The sequence below is a fragment of the Herpailurus yagouaroundi genome, unplaced genomic scaffold (genome assembly GCF_014898765.1).
Source record: "Herpailurus yagouaroundi ecotype Mexico unplaced genomic scaffold, PumYag 164, whole genome shotgun sequence".
Lineage (NCBI taxonomy): Eukaryota > Metazoa > Chordata > Mammalia > Carnivora > Felidae > Herpailurus > Herpailurus yagouaroundi.
Window position 1 is genome coordinate 20,537,698 of NW_024412405.1, and position 7,380 is coordinate 20,545,077.

The following is a 7,380-nucleotide window of genomic DNA, read 5'->3' on the forward strand; positions in this document are numbered from 1 at the left end:
ATAGAGACATGTTAGTAGGTGATGCAAAGGAACAAGACTAATTTTCCTTAGTAAGAGAACTTTTGAAAGGTAGTTTTAGAAATGAATCACTACGCTTAGTGAATAAAATTGTGTGGTGTATAAATCTAGCCAGAGGCATCAAGCTAAAAGCTTGGCATCAAATTCCATCAGCTATAAAATCATCTTGTGGCAGTTAATATGGTAACAGTAAGGTCCTACTAGTAAATAAATAAATAAGCTCAGATATTATTATAGAACTCTCTTTCTCTTGGATATAATAGGGACATAGAGTAAGCATCCCTTTCTGACATGAATAACAATGCTATAAAACCAATTTTAACTTTAAAAATCTACACGGGAAGTTTTTAAAGGTAAATCCAAAAAGAACACTTTATCTGTTATGGTCCTATATACACAGTAAAACAGTGAATGGAGTTTTCCTAAGTTAGGGTGAAGTGTAGAGTTCTTTTTATATTAGATAAAGAATGTATTTTAAAAACTTAGATTCTGATGGCAATGATTGGAATGATACAGTTGTTCTACTCATTAGTGATCGTATATTTAGAAATGGAATATACCATGGAGTGTGGCATTTTACTGTATATTATAAAACAAGCATTTTTAGATATATAGTATCTTCCTTTTTTCATATTCAAAATATAGGCAAACCTGTATTCTTTTAAGTTCCATTCTTAAAATATCAAAAAGGAAAATGCTTCTAGACATTATGAAGAGGGTCAAAAGAACCCAGAATCATTTTGAAAAATGTTCATTTTTTCAAAATGGTTTTTAGGAACCAGCAGCTCTAGTATTTTGAACTTGTCTCAGTCTCATTTTCATAGGAAGTGAGTACAAGGAAAAGACAAGGGACATTTCAGGCAGAAAGTTCTCTTCTTATTTTCTTACCACCAGTAGCAATTCACTCAAAGTTTTTTTTCTATCAAAAGATGTATAAACCTATAAGCCTTGATATTTGCTTCTTATTATGTGTGGTTCCATTAACTTTCATTCACTTTCCTCCCCAACTCTCCCACCCACCCCATCCCACCCGAAGATCACTGCTGAGCAAGTAGCTGTGTGTTATGTGCAGAAATGTTATCATATTTTATTACAGTGTGGAAAATCTCAAGTCACAACCATAATTACAGGGTGAGCCCTGACCAGCCATATCATTAACTTCCCTATCTGGCTTTCTGCAATACTTGAGTTGCTATAAATTCTCAGTTACTACCGTACCATACCAAATCCTCGATAGGGAACTCATCTTCTCACAGTTGCATCAGTTTGTTATTTTAATGAAAAACTTTCAAGTAAGGACTAGACATTTCTGAAATGACAGTTTCTAGTAACCCAAGATCGTAGCTACATTGATTCTGTATGCTGCAAAACCAGGAAGTCCCTGAGCCTGACTGTTTCAATCTTTTGTCCCCGTCTCAAGTCATTCTTTATTTTCTTACAATTCTCATTGTGATAATCCAATTCCATTTACATAAGTCTGGCTTTCACCTACATCAAGTGCTTTTTAATATCTCCGACATATTCCATTATATACATCCATGTATTATGAGTAAGTTGTATTCAATTCAGTTATGTTAATAAACTATAGAACAAACCGTAACTACTTATTTTTATAACACAAAAGATAGAGTATAAACAACTGAAAGAATTTGCCAAATATCACTGAAAAAAATTCCACAAATCTCTACCCTTGATAGTGTCCTTCACTAACATGACATCATAAGAGTATTCTGGGCTTGCTCCATAAAGGTGCCCTCTATGTAGTGCTGGATGAACTCCAGGTAGTTTAAATGCTGTTGTTGGCACAGTGTATAGATTTCTACGTCGTTACTTATTTTGACAGTGTGCTGACATGGAGTTGAGCCAAGGGACAAATCTTGGGCTGTACATGTGGCTCTGCCTGTGAGGGGCTGGGATGCTATGCCATTGTGTGTATACCTCACAAAAGAAAAAAAATGCCACAGACAAGACCATATATGTTGTAAGCTTTACTCGGGAATTTTTCACAACAGACTAGAAATTCTATTCTTTATGAGTCTCCTATTTGAATGATGTGATGTCAAGTCTGACTTCAGTATATTTCCTGGTGTCATGTAGGTCTTGAGTGACACAGTTTTTCCTTCCTCTCACTCTCCTCCTCTTCTGGTTAGCTTACCTTGACTGGGTTCTGGTGAGCTTACCTTGACTGCCAGCCCCACTTCAGCAGCATGCATATTAGATGCCATTTCTCAGTTGTTGAGCCAGAGAAATACTGATTTAAAATTATTTTGAAACATCTCATTTTTTGCTATGTAATCACAGTTTCCTAAAGAGTAACATGTCCAAAAAAAAAAAAAAAAGGAAAAATAAGTCACTTATAAAGTATTTTATGTAGTAAGGTCTATAATAGACACATTTCACTATCTAAAATTGTGATGAGCTTTAAGATTAAATTTTTAAAAAGGACAAAATTCCAGACTAACCAGAAGGATTACTGGGTTCCTTATTGGCAATAAAGATTGGCTTGGCAAAAACCAAAAGATCAAAGTCATACTAACTGTACATACCTAGGTGTAATTAATGTCAATTAGAGTATGCTAGGATTTGTACTATGAAAACATATATAATAACTATGTGTTTCTAAAAGCATCATGCAAAGTGCCTTCATTTGATCTAACTACTTTTAAAATAACTTCTTTTGACAATGTTTAATCTTATCAAAGTGAAATGTTCATCCCTTCAAAATTGAATTCCACTTCAGAGTTTGATTTTAAAAAAAAAAGTGACTGAAGTGACTACCATCTTCGTAATCAAGAATTTCAGAAGATGTTTTATCTTTTTTACATAGGGGTATCAACTCTAGGTGCAATGACTTGAATTCTGAAATATCTTATTTTTAAAAACTACGTGTGGTAGCCTAAAAATCAGATCTGAGTTCTTGTCTAGTGATTGGTTTACAGACAATCAGAATGGGCTTAATGACCTTGGGCAAGTTATCATAACCAAAGGCAATCTAAATTCCCAGTATGGAGAGTTTGTATCAAATGAATTGTGACAACTGACCTTCTTTTTCTTATCTACTGTGTCTGGGTTGACTTTACATATTTGGCTATCTTGATTGGGAGTATTAAATCTATGCAGTTGGCTGTGGAATAGGGTTCTTAACCTTGACACTTGGTATTTTGAGTCAAATAATTCTTTGTTTTAGGGACTGTCCTGGACATGGTAGGATGTTTGCCAGAATCCCTGGCCTCTTGTACCATATTTCAGTAGCAGTGAAAACCAAAATATAGCAAGCATAAATGGACCCAGATATTGTCAAATGCTCCCTGGAGGCAAAATCAGCCTTGGTTGAGAACCACTGCTGTTAGAAGGAAAAGAAGTCTTGTCACATATAAATAGCTTAAATGTACTATTTTTTTTCGAATATATTTGTTCAATCTCTGATACTCCAATGCTGTATTAGTTGACATTGGAAAGAAAGTGTGATTTCCACCAATCATTATTTCATTTCAGATGTAATAAATCATGTGATTCTCTGATATTCAGAAGGAAATGTATATTTATTAATTACCAATATGTCCACACACTGGTTATCAGTTTCAAACTATTTTGCTTAAATGCTTTTACTGATTATTATTTAGAATTGAAGGAGATACTACAGAATAATTTAAAAACTTTTACAAAACTGCATGATAGGATATGATAAAAATTAGGCCTGAGCTCATCATTCAGTAGTAATCATAAGACTCAAATAGAAAAACATATATTTTTTAAAATTTTTCTTAAGTTTCAAAATTTCTTAAATTCCTTTCATTTACTGAATTGCATTTCTAGAGCTTAAAGGAAGTCAAACTGCATTTTGGGGAAGAATCACTTTTTTAAAACTTATTGTGTTTAGATATCAAGATATTGATTATTGAACACTTATTTTTTAGGCAACATTGCTTCAGTTTTCACATTAATATATTTTTCTTAAATTTTATTAAAAAAACATTTTTAGTGTTTAGTTTTGAGAGAGACAGAGCATGAGTGGGGAGAGGCAGCGAAAGAGGGAGACACAGAATCCAAAGCAGGCTCCAGGCTCTGAGCTGTCAGCACAGAGCCTGATGTGGGGCTCAAACTCAGGAACTGTGAGGTCATGACCTGAGCCGACCTTGAACACTTAACTGACTAAACCACCCAGGCACCCCTCATGTTAATTTCTTAAAATAAGTTTATTCAGTGTAAATAACTTGTTAATAAAAATAACGTACATTCACTTTTCAGAAATAAGGTATGGAAAATATGGAACTTTTTGCTTGTCTTCAAAGGATTACCATTAGCTTAAAATGTGACTTTTAACTTTCTGGCTGTTATGCTGATTCCATTAATGTAGGAACCCAATCTGGAAAATGAATTTGCTATATTACAATTAAAGGTGACCATTGAATACCCATATTGATTTACCCTGAAAAAATAAGTGAATCAACGTATATGTTTGAAAAATAGCAAATCCAGGGTGGGAAGCATTATCTTCCTGGACTATGATGTAAAAAAATGTAGTCTCATAGGGTACAAGACAGCCTCTCTGCTTCTTACCAAATAAATCTGTTATATAATTTTGGTGAATATACAGTCAGATTAAAGAGAATGAGACAGTTCTAGTAAATACCTACAAGCTGACCATCCATATATTCATTTATTATACAAATTTAACCAAGCATCTAAAATGTGGAAGCATCTGCCTAGTGTTGAGAATATATTGATGAGAAAAAGACTTTTTATGTATCCCCAAATGAATATTGGTTGATTAGGAAATTCTCTACCCATATACTGCTAATGATTAGGGTAAATTCTAAACAGATTAAAAATTAACAACATTAAATTATGACAATACAAAACATTACATATTTTTAACTTCTGATCTTGAAATAATTATGGATTCACAGGAAGTTGCAAAGACAATACAGACAGGTCCTGTGTACCATTAACTCAGTTTTCCCTTATATAACTGAAGTTGACGAAGATTCTCCTAGACCCAACTCTTGCCAGGCTCCTCTGAGACGTCTTTTGGAGTAGGCCTCCACCTTGTTCAAGTCCAGACTTGAACAAATACTAGCATAGTTTCTAACAGGTAAAGGCCCCATCCCTAGGAGGATGTTAGCCTCCTTTCAAAGGCCTTCCTAGGAAAACTCAAGGCTGCCAAAAGACACTATTTCTTCCAGCCAATACTTGAAGATGAGCCTTTGTCTTCTAGTCTCCTAGTCTCTTTAGTGGGGGTGGGAGGAAGACCCTAACTTTATTTAATAAGTGCCCGCTCAGCAAACCCAGATGAGTTTCAGATAGACCACCCCCTCAGCTTTTTGTAATTTTTTACTTTCCTAACTCTACTGAGCCCCTGCTTATCTCCTTCACTAATCTCTCATTCTTCCTTTTAAACACCTAGTCACCTCTGAAGAAACTGAAGTCCAGGTCAGTTCATGTTGTACTCTTTTGCCTATTGTGATAGTACATACTAATTAAAACCTGTCCTTACCATTTTAACTAATGTCAGACTGTATCTTTCACATAGTCAATATCAAAACCAGGATAATGACATTGGTACAATCCGTAGAACTTATTCAGATTTTACCAGTTTTATTGGCACTTGTGTGTGTGTGTGTGTGTGTGTGTGTGTGGTTTTATGCAATGTAATCACATGCAGAGCCACATAACCACTGCCACAAATGATACCTAACTGTTCCATCACCATCAATTGCCTCTTGCTACCCCGTTATAGTTAAACCTTTTTTCCCTGCAGCTTCTTCCAACACCATTCCTATAGTTTTGCCGTTTAAAGAATGTAGATAAACATCATCATGCTGTATATATTCTTTTGAGATAGGCTTTTTTCTTTCAGCATAATTCCCTTGAGATTAATCAAATTGTTGCGTGTACAAATAGTTTGTTACTGTCCATTTTTAAGCAGTGTTCCATGAAATGGACCCATCACAGTCTGTTTAGCCATTAACCTGTTGAAGAACATTTGGGGTGTTTTCAGTTTGAGGCTACCACAAATAAAATATCACATGCCTGTTTTTGTATCAACATAAATTCCCTTTTCTCTGGGATAAATGGCTAGTAGTGAGATTGCTGAGTCACATGGTAAGGGTATTTTTAGTTTTAATTGTTGTTCTTTCCTAAGAAACTGAAAAAAATTTTTTTTTCAGAGTGGTTGTATCTTTTTACATTCTCACTACCAATTGATGAGAAATAATTTCTCTGTATCCATGCCGGCATTTGGTGACATATGGCATTTTATGACGGAGTAATTAGCCTCATTCTGGTGAGACAGTTCACATTAACAGTACATTTATAAGATATTATTAGAGTTTATATTTATATAAATGATAAATTTAAAATACCGCAAATTTGCAAATAAAATATACTGTAAAGTGAAATAGAAGAATGTGTTATTCTTCAGATTATAATGTGTTGCTGCATATGCTTTTAATGTAATTGACAGTACACAGACACAATTTGCAGAATTGCATTAGAACAAATAACACTGCTGTTATTTGGAAAGTTTAAAATAAAATAGTCTCAAAAATTGAAGAATACCAAGCTACAGTAAATTACAAATTTGGCTAGGGGGGCTGTCGTGCTGTCTAAACAACATAAAATGCAGTAAGCATTTGACAATTATTCATCTTTGACAATTTAAAAATTCTTTAACTAATAGTCAAAGTGGATTAAGCAGTCTATGGTGTGGTTTCCCCCTAGTGATATTTTTCTCTACTACTCTGACTTTTAGAACCATTCAAGTCCCGCTGTCGCTTACATGCTTAATTCAATTCAACATTTTGTGTTTAGTTACTATGAAATGCTGGAGTATAACTGTATATCACCCTATGTTTTTTCATTAATTTTTATGTGGAAGAAAATTAGTATGTTTGCATAATATACATTTGCATATTTACATGATAGCATATGTATGTTTGTGTAAACCTATACCTATATGTATAATACACACACTTCCATATGCATACAGATATGTGTGCATTTTTCCCCAATAAAAATAGCCAGCATGTATCTGGCATTTTGTATTTTTCAGGTATTGTTAAACAGTTTAATAGGTATACTATCTCCTTAATTATCAAACCATCATATAATATATTTTAAAGTGAAGGTTCAGAGTTGTTAAGTTTGAATTGAGAAGTCACATAATTACATTATTATCCACTACACCATTTTTTATTAACTTGAACAGGAAGAGGGAAAAAACAAATTAGAATAAATTAGTCACTAAATTAAAAGTGATGTTGAGCTGAATGGCAGCTCTGATAGATGGATTGGCAACTCCCCCCACACCCGCCTTACCCCTCAAATTCACACACACACTGAATGATTTTCTTTTAGAAT